The sequence below is a fragment of the Macadamia integrifolia genome, unplaced genomic scaffold (genome assembly GCF_013358625.1).
Source record: "Macadamia integrifolia cultivar HAES 741 unplaced genomic scaffold, SCU_Mint_v3 scaffold807, whole genome shotgun sequence".
NCBI lineage: Eukaryota > Viridiplantae > Streptophyta > Magnoliopsida > Proteales > Proteaceae > Macadamia > Macadamia integrifolia.
This window is the reverse complement of record NW_024870541.1, coordinates 245,238-263,721: the sequence shown is the minus strand read 5'-3', so window position 1 is coordinate 263,721 and position 18,484 is coordinate 245,238. Positions and strand designations below refer to the sequence as shown.

At 37.9% G+C, this 18,484-nt stretch overlaps 1 long non-coding RNA gene across 1 annotated transcript; it reads right to left on the bottom strand.

The window, feature by feature from the left end:
* Positions 1–7,249: 7,249 nt before the first annotated feature.
* On the bottom strand, positions 7,250–11,969 carry LOC122070009. Its single transcript, XR_006137629.1, has 3 exons — positions 10,604–11,969; positions 7,752–10,490; positions 7,250–7,345 (listed from the first exon to the last, which is right to left on the bottom strand). It is a non-coding gene; the product is annotated as an uncharacterized LOC122070009 (long non-coding RNA).
* Positions 11,970–18,484: the final 6,515 nt, after the last annotated feature.

Genomic DNA, 18,484 nt, shown 5'->3' with positions numbered 1-18,484 from the left:
TCTATTTGTTTTCCACATAGGTTTATTATTCCTAGTCCAATTTTGAATTCCTAGTTGTAGTAGGAGTGTCTAGTCCTACTAGGAAACTAGCACCTAGTTAAAGTAGGAGTGTCTAGTCCTATTGGGAAACTAGCTCCTAGTAGTAGTTTGATTGTTATTCTGCCCTTTATAAATAGAGGAGCCTATGTACTCATAATTTGATATTTGAATAAAGGAAATTGCAGTCATTATGTTAGAACAGCTGGGATAGATGTGGGTGAGAAGCCCTGGCCGAGACAGCCACTCCTCCCCCACATTCCCTTACCTCTCCTCTTATTTTCTGCAGTTAAAATTCTGTTTCTGTTCACTGATTACAGCAGCTATTAATCGCAGAGAATTCAGACCTGTCCTTGCAAGATCAATCATCAAGAACTGCCCATTCTTGAACCAATCGATCTCTTCTTTTGGCCAACTCTGAGGTCTGATCTGCAAGGCTTTTTAAGGACTGGTTCAACTTTTCAAGAGGGCCACTCAATCTCTATTGGGAAGCCATCAGCCGCTGTTCACTTCTGGTTTTTCTGCAATTCTTGATTTTCTCTCTCCTAGGTTAGAAATCAAGAACCTTCATAACTCCATAACCAGCCGTCAGAGGCTCTTCATATTTGGGGGTTTTTGTACCCTTGGTGGGCCCTACAATAGATCAAATTTGCAACTCAATTGGAGCCCTACAAGCCTGGCCGCACCTCTCTCTCTCCAGCTCTATAACAGGTCTTGCTCTCTCCTATCAGGTTGGGTTTTGGGCTGGTTTTGCTCCTGTATGGGTATTGTATCCTTGGAGGTTTATTTGTTGGTCTTATTTCTTTGTTTCCTGCTCCTATTTGTATTGTTTGGGGTTATAAACTGCTGGGGTAGTTTCTTGTAATCTACTCCTGCATTAAAGGGACTTGCTGAGAAGAGACTCGAAGGAACGAACTCACCAAAAAAGAGGAAGAGACTTACCGAGAAGAGATTCACTGACTGCCGCTGCAATCAAGGAATGAAGGCTCACCACTGCTATCAACTGGGAATAGAGAGAAGGGGGCAATCAATACCCTTTGGAAATGGAGACAGCACTCGATTGGGAACCCGCCGGCAGCCGCTGCTCTCGATTGGGAAAAGAGATGGAGAAGAAGGGGGGCAGAGGATAGGGTTCCAAAACTAGAAAACCGAAAAACTGAGAGGTTGTTCGGTCTAGATTTGGGGACTTTAGCGTTTTTCAGTTTTTGCTCTGATTTTTTTTTCTTCTTAATTATAAAAGCAACGTTATTCCTGACATCTATATCATATGTGTTTAATATGTGGCTCTTTACAATACACCTTTTATGTTTACCAAAAATAAGAATACACCATTTTCATATTAAAAAAGGGAATTTTACAATGCCACCCCCTAGAGAATGCCACTATTAACGAAACACCCCTTACATAACTGATAATTATGCTCGGACTCCTTATCGTCAGTCTATGTTAAGTGAAGATTTGAACTGACGGTTTTACCCTTTTTAACTAAAACACATAAACCCAATCCCATTTTACACTAACCCCTCCCTCACCTACACCGTGGAAAACAGAGGACGTGAATCCCTTCTCCATCCCTGCGCAACCGCTGAGCGTGCTCCATCCTTGCGCGTGGTTTGTAGCCGGAAAAATTAAGAGAAGGGGGCGAGACGTTTTTTCAAAGAGAGAAATTGGTGGTGGAAACTTCTGTTTGCTTGGATGCCCCTTGATCATTCATGTCGATTTCAGGTCGGATATAATCCAATGGCATTTAGTTTTGGGCACAACCCAGATTGTGATTGGTACCAATCAACCAGTTCCTCATCCTGGCAGTGGGGATTATAATACTAGATGTTAACAACAACATTATAGGAGGAAATTGAAGGATGAGTTAATCATTGAAAACCTCTCTTGTAGCTTTTAGTAGCTACAATTACAATTTTTATTTGTAAACAAACTAGTAGTATTATGTAGGATGGCCTCTCGCTCATTGTCTTCCCATGCATCATCCTTTGTTCTTTCTTTACCTTTCTTCCTTATACTTGTGTCATCAGCTTTCACTATTTTCGTGAGGCAAACACCATTGCAGATTACTTAGCGAACTCAGCTGCAAGACTTGATACTTCAGAGGCAGTGGTTGTTTGGCCGCCTTTGACGATTTTGGACCTTGAGTTGGATGCAAATATGTGTCCTCGCTATAGATTCCTGTAATCTCTTTGGGTTGATTCTCTTGTTGGCTTTCCCCTTCTGATGGCAATGCCGAAGGTGGGGGTTAAGTCTTCAGATTATCTTCCTTTATTTTGAGTTTGTCTCTTTGTACTATATCTTTTATTCTTTTAATTCAATTTTTGGATCTCTTAGCGGAAAAAGAAGCTTTCACTCGGATAAGTTGAATATGAAAACTTAATACAACGCTTTGCTCCCTTCCGCTCCAACTATGGGGAATTGAGCATTAGTTACCCCTTCTCCAAACCCCCCAAAAAGGAAGGTTCAGCATCATCAACTGTGTTAACTCAGCACCAGTTATCAATTTTACGGATGATCCATAGAGGTTGGAGGTTAAAAGCATGGACTACACCCAAAAGATGATTGTAATTCATCCCATACAATCGAATAGCTTCAATGACCTAAAGCCGATAAAGTGAGAGGTCGGCGGTTGCTTTTTTTTTTTCTTTATTGAATAGAGAGAGAGAGAGAGAGATAAACCCCTACTCTTCACGGTTTGCGGACGAAGATGATGGAGGGTATGTGACGGTGGGGTTAAGAAAAGGGTATATCAGGTACTTTAGATTTTATGAGGGTATTTTGGTATCTAAAAGAAAATAAACCAGTTGATGTCAGCACTTAAGGTATATTCCTTAACAGAGATTGACTGTAAGGGGTCCAAGCATAATTGTCAGTTATGTAAGGGGTGTTTTGTTAATAGTGGCATTCTCTAGAGTGTGGCATAGTAAATTATTAGTGAGAGGATTCCCTGTTCCCTGAAAGGCAAGTGCTCCCTATGCCAGCTAGGGGGTCAATGGGAGCACGAGTAGAAACATAAGGGCAGGATTTCAAATTTCATGGGGGGTGGGGCAATCATTTTGCACTCCTCTGTGTCTGGTGGTAGGGGTAGGGGCACGTTGCCTTTCAGTTATTTTTCCATGGGATAGACCTAAGTTGTAAATTGTTTTCCTAATTAAAAACGATATTTAACAAAATCTTTGATTGGAAAAATTAAATTCTCACTGGAATAAGAAGTTACCAAATTTCTTGGTAGATCCTATTATTTTGATTTTTTTTTTTAATTTTATTTTGAGGGGGAGGGGGATATTATTTTAAGTTCTGTTAAACTAGACCTTTAGGATCTGAAATTTGAGGGGATTAAATTTTTCTATAAGCTTCCATTTCCCCCTCAAATAAGGATTCTTCTCTCCATATTGGTAAGTTTCATTGTAACCGAATGGAATTAGTGTTAGAATGTATATGTAATAGGGGTACTTAAGGAGCTGTCTTATGTTAAGTTGTCCTCATATATATTTTCTTTTATTTCTCTTTCACCTCCCTCAGGGAGGAATATGCCCTAAAGTATTGATTGAATCTAATATAGGTGAGATGAGGAAGGAACTCAATCACGTTTTGCTCCTTTCTATTACCCTCTTCTCTCCTTCTCCCTACCTCTCTTCTCTTCATCATCTTCCTTTCTAACCCTAATCTCCTAACTTCCAACTTGGTATCAGAGGTAAAGGGGTTCGAGAGTTGACCAACGTTCCTCCTACTCATTCTTAGAGTGTCTATTAGACCCCTTTTTTTGCTTTCTAGGGTTCAATAGAGGCTATATTATGTAAAGAGAATCAAAAAGAAGACTTGATGGTGTTCTATAAGCAAGTTGAAGGCTCTTGGAGAGTGATTGAAGGTCTACAAGGGCTGTTTGAAGCCCATATAGAGAGTAGAAGTCATTCCCAGCTTTACGGCCAGCCTGGGAATCGACCTCCTTTTCCTCTCTCCTCAAATTTCGGTTGGGCTGGTGGTTAAGCTGGATAGAGTCGCCGAAGGCTATCCTTTGACCCCTCTAAAACTTTTTTGTCTATAATGGTAAGAACTATGTGATTTGGTTGCTTGTGATGGGTGTACTTGGCTCTATAATGTTTGTTTATGTTGTTGGGATGAAGCCTCATGATTAGAAGTGAGTTTTATTGATGTTGTATCAAGATTTCATGCTCCATTAGCCTGCTGGATTTTTTTGGGGTCCCGAGAAGCAGATTTTTTGGGGCTTGTGTTCCCATTTGGTTTGGATCTCCATTCGGATTGTTTTTTAGAGGCATCTTTACATTATGTCTAATCTCATGGAACCTATGGAAGCTACATCGCGTGGGTTGAGTAGTACCAACCCCAGTTCAATTGTCTTTGACAATCCTAACACTCAGATTTCTCTTGTGAAGTTGAATAGTACCAACTACTTGGATTGGTCACATTCTGTGAAACTATCCCTGCGGAGTAGAGGGAAGCTAGGGTATATTACTACGACTATCAAGGATCCCATTGTTGCAGACCCAGGGTATCAGAAATGGGAAACTGCAAACTCTACTGTTATGACTTTGCTACTTTTCTCCATGAAATCTGAGATATGAAGGAGATTTATAAGGAAGAAAACTGCTTATGATATTTAGGATAGTGTCTCTAAGACCTATGATAGGCTGTGAAGGTCTACCAGCTCCTTCAGCAGGCTCTCTCCATGAAGTAGGGGACCAAGTCCATTTCTAACTACTATAACACTATTATAGGACTCTAGGAGGAGTATGATCATTACCAAGATCTTCAGTTGACCAATCCCGATGATGAAGCCAAGGTCTATAAATCCCTTGAAAAAGAGTGTATTTTGATTCTTCTATGTGGGCTGAATTTAGACTACAAGCAAATCAGGATTCAGATTTTGGGCTGGTCATCTCTTTCATTCCTTCATGAGGTGTGTAGCTACCTCCTATGCAAGGAAACAAGGAGGGTTGCCATAGAATCTACACCTTCACTTGAGCGCTCTGCCCTTTCTTCCACTATCCACAGAGAATGGCGTAGAGGCGGTTGAGGCCAAGGGCCATCCCATGGAGATGACAGAGATAGACGATAATGTGATCATTGTGGGAAACCTGGACACATTCGAGAGAGGTGCTGGGTCCTTCATGGTTGTCTTGGTACACATGGTGGATCTACTGGCACATGTGGTGGCCACAGAGGAGGGGCTATAGCCCATACCACTATGACAGAGACTGATACTAGAGGCCTCCCACAGGCAGATACCAACTCCTTCTATAGGGATGATATTGCAGTGCTTTGTCGATTCATATCTCAACTTGATAGCCCATCTACCTCACAGGTTGCCTCAGCTTCCGCTACGCATGTCACCACCTCTGCACCTTCAACAGCTCTGTCATGGGTCATTGACTCTGGTACCACTGACCACATGACTGGTACATCCCATTACTATGACTCTTACTCCATTTGTTCTGGTAAGGATAAGAATAGGGTAGCTAATGGTACCCTCTCCTCTATCTCTGGTAAAGGTAGTATCCCCATTACCTCTTCCATTTCACTTGCTTCTGTCCTTCATGTTCCTAACCTTACCTTGAATCTATTGCCTGTGAGCACTTTAACAAAAACAGTGAACAAGATTATTAGCGGTGGGCGTGAGGAGGTCAACCTATATCGCCTTGAGTCACAGACTCGTAGTTACATTTTTTACTACACCACAATCCTATGCATGTGGCCATAGTGATGCTAGTTCTATAGACTCTATGATGCTTTGGCATCAGCGTTTGGGACATCCCTCTTTTGTTGTTATGAGGAAACAATTACCTCACTTGTTTACATCTTTTTCTTCTTGTCATTTATTTCATTGTGAACCAAATACTTTTGCTAAGCATTGTCGTTCATCTTATCCCTATAGTTGTTCCTTTCCACATTGTGCATACTGATGTTTGGGGACCTTGTCCCATTACCTCCTTCTTTGGCCATCTTTATTTTATTTCTTTTGTTGATGATTTTTCTCGTTGTACTTGGACCATTCTTATGAAACATAAGAATGATGTTTATGATGCCTTCAAAAACTTCTATAAAATGGTCCATACCCAGTTTGAAACCAGGATCAAAATAGTCCAGTCTAATAAAGGGGAGAGTACATGTATGGTGGTCTATAAGACTTTTCTTTACTGACAATGGCATTATCCATCAGTTTGCTAGTGTTAATACCCCCCAACAGAATAGGGTAGCTGAGAGGGAAAGTCGCCATTTACAGTAGAAGTCTTTTATTTAGTATGCATGTTCCTAAGACCTTTTGGTCTGAAGTTGTTCTTGCTACGGCTTTCCTCATTAATCGCATGCCTACAAAAATTCTTTGGTCTCAAAACCCAGTTGCACTCTTGTCTCCCCAGTATTATGCTTTCACTCTTCCTCCCAGGGTGTTTGTTGTGTTTGTTATGTGCACGTTAACAAATCCCCCTACACCAAACTCGATCCCAAGGCTCTCAAATGCCTCTTCCTTGGGTGAGATGATTTTTAGGAATTTCTAGATTTTATGGGCCCCAAGACCAGCTAGATGAGATCAATTTGAAGGCTAATTAGCAACTGTTGGATCCTTCCTTCGCAAGGAATCGATTTGGTTATCTTATTTACTTATTTAAATTTATTTCTTTCATATTTTCTTATATAGGTAATAGGCTAAATTCCAATAAGAATGGGAGTGATGCAGATGCCTTGGCTTGCCTGGGCCGGACTGACCCACTATGGAGGCCTAAGCCAAGACACAACCAACCCAAACCGGCATTCTGGTCTGGCCAAGGTTGGTAGTTGATATTTAGGAAAGCAAATTAGTATATTTGATTTTCTTTGCTTTAGAAACAAATACGTAGGATTTCCTTTGCAATTAGTTAATTTCCATTTTAAATTAATTCCATCTTTACTTGCTTTCCAATTTTATGTGAGTACTTCTTCTTTAAATTGCTGTAATGATTATGGAGTTTCAGTTTTGAATAAAAGAATTGAATGATTGAATGATTGAGACGGTGGCTTCTATGATGCTTGCATATCCCTTCCCCACACTTTGATCCTCTCTTCTTTTCTTCTCTTTCTTCAAATTTCCCTCTTCCTTCTTCTTCTTCTTTGTTTTCTCTGTTCTCTTTCTCTGTTTCTGGGCAATAGCTGTAGCCCCAAACAAGGGATTGATCTCTTTCACCTGTGACCTGCTGGAGCTGAGATTTTGGGCAAAGGTTGCTCATCCCTAAGAGATCCAAACCCTCAAACCCTGGTTCCAGAAATCCCTCTCATAAAAGGATAGAACTCCAGTTGCAGGTCTGAACAGAACCTGATAGAGAACCCTTAAGGGAGGGGAAATCAGAGTAGAGATGGGGAAAAAGAGGATCACACTCACACATTCATTCAATAATCAAATTGCTCTCTAAATCTTCAGTCGATTACAACCAATATATAGGAAAATAGGAACATGAAATTAGAAACTTAACTGGAATGGAAACTAGCCTAAATTAGGAAACAACTATAAAAAGGAGGCCAAAGCAAGGAAATAAATCCTACTCCTACGTTCAAATTTGGAAACTAAAAGCATGAAATAAAATACTAAGTAAACTACTAATTTTATTTCCAACCCTTGTTGGACCAAAACCCTGGGCTGGACCGGTTCTTCTTGGCTCTTGGCTTCCAAAGCCGGGCATGCTGCTCCAACCAAGAAAGGGTAGCCATATCTGCATCAGAACCCCACCGTAGAGCTCAGTTTCAGACCTCTGGAACTTCTGGGTTGTTTGTTTTCTAAAGAGGCTATGTAATGGTTTTAGTAGGGATGTGAGTTGTGACCCTCCTTCCCAAATTTCAGATCGATCTGAGTTCTTACAAGAGTTTTCTTCTTCCTTGAGTCTCACGGTCTCTGCCTGGTTCATGGTTCTGACACAAGGTTGAAGAAGAGTTGTGAGTTGCTTATTTTTCTGGCTTTTATTCCAATTTCCTATTATACCCTTCTATTTGTCATTAATTCTCCCATATCCCCTACTACTATTTAACTTCCTAAGTTACCCCCACCAAATAACTATTAATCCCCTTTAAGTCCCATCTTTCAAGTACTTCATTACTAATCTGGTTATTTACAATTCCGCCACCCTCTTTATTACTTCTGTTTATTTACAATACTGCCACTGCATTTTTGAATATTGAGGACTCTTATTTGGGTGGGCCATTAAGCGAACCAAGCAGGTTTTTTTTAAGAACCCTGGTTTTGCATTAGGGAGTTTTATTTTTATTTGGATTTGTAATAGGAAGGTTTTAGTTCAGTCAATTAGGATGTAATTGATGATCAATTCTATAAATAAAGGACAAGGCTGATCTACAGCCCACGATTTGAATTGAAAAAAATAAAAAAAGATGTTATGCTGGTTTCGACTAGTGGCTGTGTGATGCAGTTTGGTGAGATGTCCTGGGTGAGTGATCCTAAACTGAGAGAGTCAAACCTATCCCCTTCCCAATCCCTTATTCTTCCTTCTTTATATTTCCTATTTTCCTTTATTTCTTACAATTGGTTCCTGTGAGAGAGTTGTTCCTGAAATTCTGCTGCATATTCAACATCAATCGAAGGAAGACTACTGTTACTGAAAGTCCTAAGATGGAGTACTCTATCAGCTGCTTTGATCAGTTGCTGCCCAATTACTGACGATTAAATCAGAATTCAAAGAAGGATGTTCTATGGTAGCTTGTTAATCCGATTGGGTGTGAATGGGATTAAGTCCTTTGTGACCTAGCTCTACATTACCCTAAAAAAACATTGACCATTATACACTAACCCTACCATCTCCAATGTAGGGCTGCATCTTCTTGTGCATTAAATTCTAAGGTTCAGCATTTAAAGGAACACATCACAAGCTAGCTCAAGAATTTGTTTTAAAGGTCATCAAAACTTTTTTGGCTTTTTCTAGTGTGTGACAATACTTTTAAGGGGACATTATAAATTTATTTGTTTTATCTTTTGGTAGAAAACATCTTCCTACTATTTTTTTCTTTTTTTTTTGGGTAAAACATCTTCCAACTTAAACAAAAGAACAAAAGGAAAATCTTGAGTGACATTTTTTTTTTTAATTCTATAATCCCATCCCAGTTTTATTTCCTTAGAATTGTGAACTAGATAGTCATTCCATGGGACATATAAAATAGTCCGTGTAATGAGTGGCTCAGTGTGTGTTGTTCAAGTGTGGGCTGAGAATTGTATCAAATTATGTCACTTACCAATGTTATACTGTGTTGTAACCATAGTAAGTTTGGGTGCGTAAAAAATACAGATATGTACGGGCATTAAATGGACTAGATTGTAATAATAGTTTATAAAAATCTGGTGCAAAAAAGTGTGTATGGAATTAATATGGTACGTGTTTTATACGGTTTCCCTGAAAAAATCCAGGAGCAATATTCGGGCATATATACACAAAATGCAATAAGCATGTACATCACCTTCACCTATTAATTAAATAGAGTAATAGCATGTAGACAATGATTTTATCAGAAAAAAAGCCTCACAACTGAATATAATATCTGAATACTTATGCACTATATGATCAAGTATCAATGTAATTGTTCTCTTGTATCCACGCAATACAGAATTGATTAACCTATTTGTTTCAATCAAATGCCACAAATCAAAAACGGTATAAAATAATGCCTATACAAATAACACGTTTATAACTATAAACTTAGCTATAGAGAAGAAGCACATCATGTATTCCTGGTAATGGCAGCCCAATATGTTTTATGGATCCGAACTCAAACTGACATAGAAACCTTCCAAGTAATTCCATCAGATAGAAAGATACTCCAAAACAACCTCTACTTACAAAGAAACCAATCCACAAGATGGTAAATCAAGTAAGCCACTTTATTGAATAAAACAACTTCTCTGTTTTAGGTCACTAAAGAGTATCACTAAGCAACTTATCTGTTTTAGGTCACTAAAAGAGTCTTAACACTTTATTGTGTTCCTGATAGATAATGATAAATTCAGCCATTAGGCCTTTTAAGTCCCCTTGCAAATATGGGTAACTCATAGCTTAAAGAACAGCAATTTGATATGATATTGTAGAAAATGAATGACTTGAAACCTATCCAATTGGCTTCCTGTGGCTCCTCAAACAGGAAAACAAAACACTGAATTTTAAAAGCAGGTTCAAAGTAAAACAAATTATGATAGCCATGTCTCCATGGTCTCTATGCATTGTAAGAGCCCTTCACTTCAGAAGAAACAAAGCCCCAAAATTGCTGCGCTAGAAGGCGAATTGAGGTTCATGGAACAAAGAGGACAAATGCTGAGAAGGGGAAATGAAGGATACAACAATTTGACCTATGATCCCTCGATATGATTGCACCAGAAAAAAAAGGAGACAGCAACTCTAGGAAACAGCCGTTCTTGTTATCTCATCAATGGATCTTGAAATACTTGGAGGATTCATTGATCTATTGTTCTAAATTAAAACAAGTGCAACGGATCGCAATGATCAATAATGACATATTGGGCTTCCAATTGAGCAACCAAATAGAACAGACTTAAGATATCAGGGATTGGGAAGAGACTCACCTGTACCGGAGACGTTGAGAAGATGAAGGAGCCGTTGCAATGCTGTCGGAGTCGATTCCTCCTCGACTAGGGCCGCTGCAATCACAGTCGGAGACGGAGAAGAGGAAGGGACCGGCAGATCGAGAATCTGAGACGAGGTATAGGATTTGGACTGAAAAGGAAAGAAGGACGGACGAAGGAATCGGGAGTTCGGGGTTAGTAAAGAGTTTTCACTTGAAGGTGTTAATGTGTTCGTTTTGTAACAGAGATGGTTCCAATTGGGGAAAAAATCGTCTGTGGAGACGATCTGTGGCGGAGACCGGCGGAAACGGCTTAGACTGCTGACACGTGGTTGAAACCGATCCAACGGCGACCAATGAAAGAGAGGATTTGGGTCTCCCGGTTTATGGATTTCGGGTCAAAATCGTTGCTCCCTTTCAAACCCTCTCTCTGCCATCACCTGGCTTACTTTGTTCTCCACTGTCAACGGCGTAAGGGCGTCTCTCTCTCTCTCTCTCTCTGGGCAACTCTCAGAGATCTCGCATGGCGGCATCCTTAGATACCTCATCTCCAGCTTGCAACAAGGAAACATACCTTCTACTATACGAAATTTCATCTATGTCAATGGTATCTTCTCCTCTACTAAGCCCTTCCTCCGAGCAACGCTAATGGAGTTCTCTACGCACCGGGGTTGATACCCTCCTGCAGAATCGAAAGCCAAATGGTCCAATTTGGTGTATTCGCCCTAACCTGAATCTCGTTCCTCAGGCACCCGATGTGAGAACTTCTGTTTTTGCTTTTCCATTCACTGCTCCCCCAATTTATTTTTCTTTGAGGAAAAAAAAATTATGGGCTGTTCTGTTTGGGCTTGTGTAGGCTATTGGAGAGTCTGAACATGGTTTTCTTTCTCTTTCTTCTTTGTGTCTCATACAATCAGTTCATGGAAAGAAGGAAATCGTAAATGAGGGTTTCAGAGACGATTTGCAGTTGCGTTTCAGAGCAGGAAGAAAAGCGATGAGGGTTTCACTAACCACGTCTCAGAGCCCATTTGCAGCCGCTGATGGGAGACGAACTAAGAGGGATAAATGAGGAAGAAAGAAGAAGAGAAAGGATCGAAGAAAGAGCAGAGCAGGAAGAAAGAAGGGGGGAGGAAATGATCGAGCAATGAGGTTTCACGCACTGCGTTTCAGAGCCAAAGCATTAGAAGAGGGGATTGAAGGGGAGGGAGCCCTTGGGTTTTGACCCGAAATCCACAAAATGGAGACCCAATGACACAAAACATTACATTATCATTGTCAGTGATGGAAAGGGCAAATGTTTAGTCATAGTAACAAAAGCTAATTGCTTAAGAAATAAGACCAGGGGGTTGCTAGGCCAGATTAGGAAAAAGATAAAAGGAAGAGAATTATACACATCCAGAAAAATGAGGATCATGCTCAAAAGCCACAAAATGGTATTAGGTTCTAAAAAGAATTGTTCCAATTCCTCAGTTGAAACTTCATTGATTGTTTATCTTTGAGATCTCGTATGTTTAATCCATAAGACCTTTTGTGCTTGATTCAATATGTTTTTGTCATCATGTAATTTATCATTAATGAGATATATTTTCCTTTGTAAAAACACAATTAACCAATTTAAAAAAAATATAGTAGTGTCAGAGACAGTGGAGCAAATCAGTAAGAAATTGTGGAGGTTAAGATGGAAGGTATTTTAACATCACACGGAGAGAACAATTCATATTGTTGAGAGGATGGGCAATCAACTGCCGTCCAATTTGTAACATGTTTAAGGATAATAGAGGGGTACGGATTTTCTTTAGAAAAAATCCTTTTATTTCTATGTAACCAAATAAAGTAGCAAATTCTACCAAAAATTAAAAAAAAATTAAGTCGTAAACGATAATAAAAGTGTTGAAGAAACCACTCAAGTGAGAGGCATGACCGCATGAATGGAATTGGATTTAAAAAATATATATGATAAGATTGTGAAAAGGAAATGCAGAAAAGTTTTCTGTGAGCAAACCCAAAGCTGCCCAATTTCTCTTTGTGAAATCACAAAATAGGAATGCATGCCAGGTAGATTCATCTCCTCTATTATTCTCCTGCAAAACACCTCTTTTTCTCGTACTCTTTTTTTGTTACTATTGTTGTAAAATTTATTTGAAGTTGAAGTTGATGTTTCAAAATGGTAAAATACCTTTTAGCCCTTTTGAAATTTGATTTTAAAGTTTCCCTCACACAAGGTTTGGTTTCTTTGATTTTTGGAAAATGCTTCTTGGGAGGCACATTGTGTCTGAACTTTATTCCCACATTGGAAATAGAAGACTATGACGGGAGAATCCACGGTGTGTTTCACACACGCGTGCATAGGTCGAGCCAGTGTCATGTCGTGGTATGACAAGGCAAGGCTTTAGAGCATGAGAAATACTTTTTGCTCAGAACTTGGACAGAGAGCAATTGATTTCGAGCTATGTTACAAACTTGAACAACATCCTTTGTTCTCTGTCCAATGCACAATGAGTTTCAACTAATGTCGACAGTTGAATGATTGACTCCGGTTGATGCTAACATTAGCCAAAACTCACAATAACAATTTTTTTTCCCTAGCATATCCACATTTGACAAAATATTTATTTTCCTTTCACTGATGTGTAGATTGTGAGTAAATCTTTTAGCCCAAAAAAGTTGTATAAGTTGCATAGATACATTCAAGACAACCCAAATCTTCCCCATCCCCCCCCCCCCCTCCTTTTTTTTTTTTTTTTTTGCTAACAAGGATGTCCAGACCTTCGGCTCAACTAAGTCCCCTAGGCATGCACATATGCCCCTACACATGCACAGCAACCTAAAATATTCCTTTGATGGGTAGTCGGTCCCTAATATTTCTCATTATTTTACTAACTCTACCATCTCCATTGCAGGGCTGCATCTTACAATGCATCATTTTAAATTCTAGGGTTCACATTTAAAAGACACATCATCATAAGCTAGCTCAAGAATTTGCACTAAAGATGAACCCTTAAAATCTGTTTCTCGAATGATCAAGAAATGTGTGTGTGTGTGTGTGTGTGTGTTTTTTTCAAAAAGACATAAAAACAGATCAGAGGTCACATACATGTTATGTTCCAAATTTATTCCAAAAATCAGGAAAACACTAGAACATTTTTTATTAATGTTGCCATACACACCTTACGGTTACATGCTTTCTTGAGTGCCTAAAAAAAAATTAAATAAATAAAGAAAATTTATATCATTATTTCTCACAATTGTTAGACTGACTGATGATGTTCAGCGGTTTCAAAAAAAGAGTGACTTCACACATTCTTGGCATAAGACAGATTTCATCTGCTGAGGTTTTTTGTAATAGTCAAAGTTATCATATATAGGGTGGAAAAATAGTAACTTGTTAATTGACGGAAAGTAAACATCTTCCAACTTAAACCATAGAGAAAAATAAAATCTTGAGTGAATTATTTCAAGATTTCATCTGCTGAGGTTTTTTGTCTATGTTGGATTTGATGCAGTATCAACTATGACATAGAACCTTATTAGCATTATATAATTCATGATAATCACCAATTGTACTTGTTGGGGTTGTCTATGTCTTGTATTCTGTAATTGTTCATATATATAATTATTATATGCAGCTTGCATTTGTAACAAGGTCAGATCTGGGGTCCACACATATACAGAGTAAAATTAATTGTAATTATTTGAAGATTAGGATTTTGTGTTCCCTATATATTGTCTGCGGAAAAAATCTAGACAAAAACAAAAGGGAGATCACTTTGTGAAGTGAAAAGTGGTGTAGAGAGTTTTTTAAGTTTAGTGAGAAATCTCTAGTTCTATTAGGTGGATGTAGACAATCTTATTTAACCACGTTAAATTCCTTGCACTATGTGATTGTTTGCTGGGTTTCTTCCTTGTTGTTGTGTATTTGTCCCCAATATATGGTCTCAAAGAGAAGTTCGATAGATTGTTGTAGGAATTTTGCACAGAGATCTGGAAGAGGATGGTGCACAAGGAATGGAAAAGGTATGATTATCAGGTATAGTTTTATTTGGATTCCGATATAAAATAGAAAAGACATTGATGATCATACAATTTTTTCCTTTCCCGTTGGTTATGGACATATGGCAATGAAGTGGTAATGTCTCCTATGAGTTCCTCTTTTTTATCCGTTTGATTCAATAGTCACGAGGTAAGGATTCAATGTTGGTGAAATAATGAGGAAAAAAAAAGGTCCTGTAAGGTGGGTGAAAAAAAAAGTGACTTTACTTTTTGTATAAGTTTTTTTATTTGTGTTTTGGAAAAGTGTTCTCTAAACATGAGGAGTAAGCAACGCCTCCTCACATGGATATTTTTTATTCTTTTTTCTTAAGGGAGTGAACAAATAATAACATATATTAAACGAGGAGGTGTATCCTGCACCTCATGTTTAGATAACCTTTTTCCTTGTATTTTTTAGTAAACAAAATATAAGAGTGGGTGGTTAATTCCCATGCAATAAGCTTTAAAAAAAATTGTGTTTTGAGCCAATACTGTACAGGTTTGGCTATGTAGAAAAAAAATCTGATTTTATGCAAAGGGTGTGATACAAATATTAGGTGTTCCTAAGATTTTTCTGTGTTCCATAATTTTGGAATAGATAGATCACACATATTTTTCTCTGTTGGTATAGTTTGTGCAAATTTACGTAAAGATCTACGGTAATTAAGATTTTAAGGTTAATGGCAGGCACGAAAGACACAAATCATGTAAATCGGATAATTGGTAATTTATACAGACTTGTAAAGAGTATTAAAATAGGTAAAATTAATGTTGGAACTCAAACAAGAGGTATAGGAAGAGGAAAAATATTATAGATGGTTCAAGTGATGGAAAAAATGCAAGCTCGAAAAGGAAATGGGTGTCTTTCGTTTCAGGTTTGGTGAGTGGCAATGATCTTTTAAAGTGGGTTGCAGCGGTAGGAGATGTAGAGCCATGTCACATCGTGCAGTGGCGTTGAGATGTCCCCAAATGGGAGTGTGGGCTATGCTAGTTGGGCTATGGTGGACATACAAGGACAACCCCATCAAGAATGTGGGCCATTCTAGTTCTTAAATAGAAAATAGGCTGAGACAGTGGTGGAGTTTGCAAAATGAATATTAACACCTATTTTCTTCAGGTGGTTTGTAGATTCCAACCCAAGGTAGCGTTTGTTGGGGTTGGGTATGTCTTGTTATATGTAATGGTTCACATAATTATTATTGGTCTGTATTTGTAATTGGGTTCGATTTTGGGTCAATTACATGTACAGGGGGATAATTGTAACTGTGTGGGGATTAGGGTGTTTTTATTCTCTATATGTTATTTCACTATGGAAAAAACCTAGATAAGCAAAAGGTAGATCAATTTGTGAGGTGGAGAGTGGTGTAGAGAGATTTTCAGGTTTAGTCAAAATCACTTGTTCTCTTGAATGGATGTAGTTAATTTTTCTGAACCATGTTAAATTCCTTCCATTGTATGACTGTTTGCTTGGTTTCTTTCTTGTGGTTGGACATTTATCCCTAACAAAATAGAAAAATAGAATTCACATATTTTATCATTTTCATAATCACACCCACTATATTTGGGAGAAGGTATAATGAATATTTTTAAGAATGCGTATATATGATTGTACAATCAATGTTAATTGAACAATTAATTAAAAAAAATAATGTACAAATACGTTGAAAAAGAGATGACAACAACAATAAAATTATCTACAGAAAATTGAAATAAAATATTAAAAATCCGGGGAAATCAGGTTAAACTGAAAAACATCAATAAAAACCAATTTAAAGAAGGAATGTTTTGCAAAAAATGAGGGAGAAATGCATTTAGCAAGGCTGTAACCCATGAGTCTAATGAAAGGGAATTCCTAATTTTGCATTGGCCAGAAATGAAAATAATCCAATAGAAATGGTAAACAAAATTATAAAATTATAAAATTTTAAACAGTAGCTATATTATAATTTAATCTACAACTTTGAAGGACATTTTGTACAAATTCTTATAGAAAGTAATGCAACAGACTGCACTTCACTACTGCCCTACTAGGGACAGTAGAGAGTTGTGCTTAGTAAAAGTACGATAACTAAGAGCGCACAACTCAAAATGAAGATGTATAGTAAGAGAAACAAAGAGAACTTACCCCCTACAACTTTCGTGAAGAAAGCATAGGGTTGGAAGGATGTACGCTCAGGTGTAGTTAGACAAGTTCAAACAAGTTTGCAGTATAACAACAGTTCCTTGCGATTCCGATGCACGAATTTAAGTGGCTTGAACTTTTGTTAAATATAAATCCCCAAAACATGGGAGAAGTCATAAATTTGTAGTTGAAGAGGCTCCTTTTTCACTAAGGCGAGTATAAGAAGCTTTCAAATGATGGTGAGATCTCCTTGCTTGCTTAGAGAGAGATTTGGGTCTATTTCATGGAAAGTGTATATTCTGAAGGGTGTGGGCAATTAACATATACGTCACATATGTTTCTAGAGTCTTCTAGGTGTTGTAGGGTCTTAATGTGTCTAGGTACATTCTTTGGGAGTCAAGTACAAAATTTGATAGAGACATGGTAAAAGATCACCAAATCCCTATAAAATTACAGGACCCGACAGAATAGTCTCTCTAGTATGTCTGCCTAAGTACAATGGCAACGGCCATAGAGTAACTGACGTTGGCCAATTCCAGTATAACTCTGGCTAGATTTGACTCAAGGGTCTGGTCCAATTGGGTTTTGACTCAATTTGGGACCGATCTGTGGTTCATTGGGTGGTCTTTGTCAATTCTATGTTTGTCAAAGCCATTAACTATTTTGAAAATATTTAATTTTTTAACCATCCTATGACAGTTTGGAAGCAAAATGCATTGCCTAGGTCTGAAAGAAAATCTCAACCTTAAATATGAGCCCTCCGCATTCAGGGGGAAATCATCATTGTGTAGCTCTTCCAGGGGTGACAAAATGTAGTGTCTAGCTAAATCTACACATTTCATTTCAAAAAATTACTTCTAGGCATGTCAAAAATGAGATTAGACCAGTTAAACCGATCAAACAAAACTGAAACCAGCCAATTAAACTTCTTATTGGTTTAGTATTGGTTCTGGTTTTGATCAGCCATTAATAGGCCAAAACCAATTGGACCGGTCAAAAAGACCGACGAAATAGATCATTTAGATTGAGAAAAAAAAACCTAATAAACTAAGGAGTCAATTTTGAACTGAAATCGACCGTACAAAATTGAATTGAGTTGAACCGAAGTAAATTGATTCGTTTTTCTTTCAAGATCTGTATTTTCTTCTCGGTTTGGTTTGATTTTGGTTTCATAACTAAAACAATTGAATCGAATCAAATTTCCTATTTTTGAATTAAACAAGGAACTGCATAAAATTAAATTCTTTTTAATAGTTCAATAAATGTGGATGATAAATCCTATACTTTTCTAATGTTTGGAAAAAAATTGGTGGTTTATGATCACCTAAGAATTTTTTTTTTTTTTAATTAAAGATAGATGTAAAAAGTTGGCCTAAACACTTAAAATAGGACCTAAGTTGAATATAAAGTCGAACCAACACAGAGTTGGTTTGGTTTGGTTTTGGTTTTGAAAATGTATTCTTGATCTTGGTTCGTTTTTTACATTTTGTGTCTTGAACTGAACCGAATCCAAATTTATTGACACCTGTACATAAAACTGATAAAAAAAATAATATCTTTTGCACTTAATCCTTTTTATATCTGAAAAGCGAAGGCCAAAATGACAATAGACTAATAAGGGACCCCTAAGAAAGACAAAGGATCAAAAAAATTTAACCAGAATCGAAGTCAAAACAAAAACCAAGGCGTAGCCTTGTGTGTGTGTGTATATATATATATATATATATATAT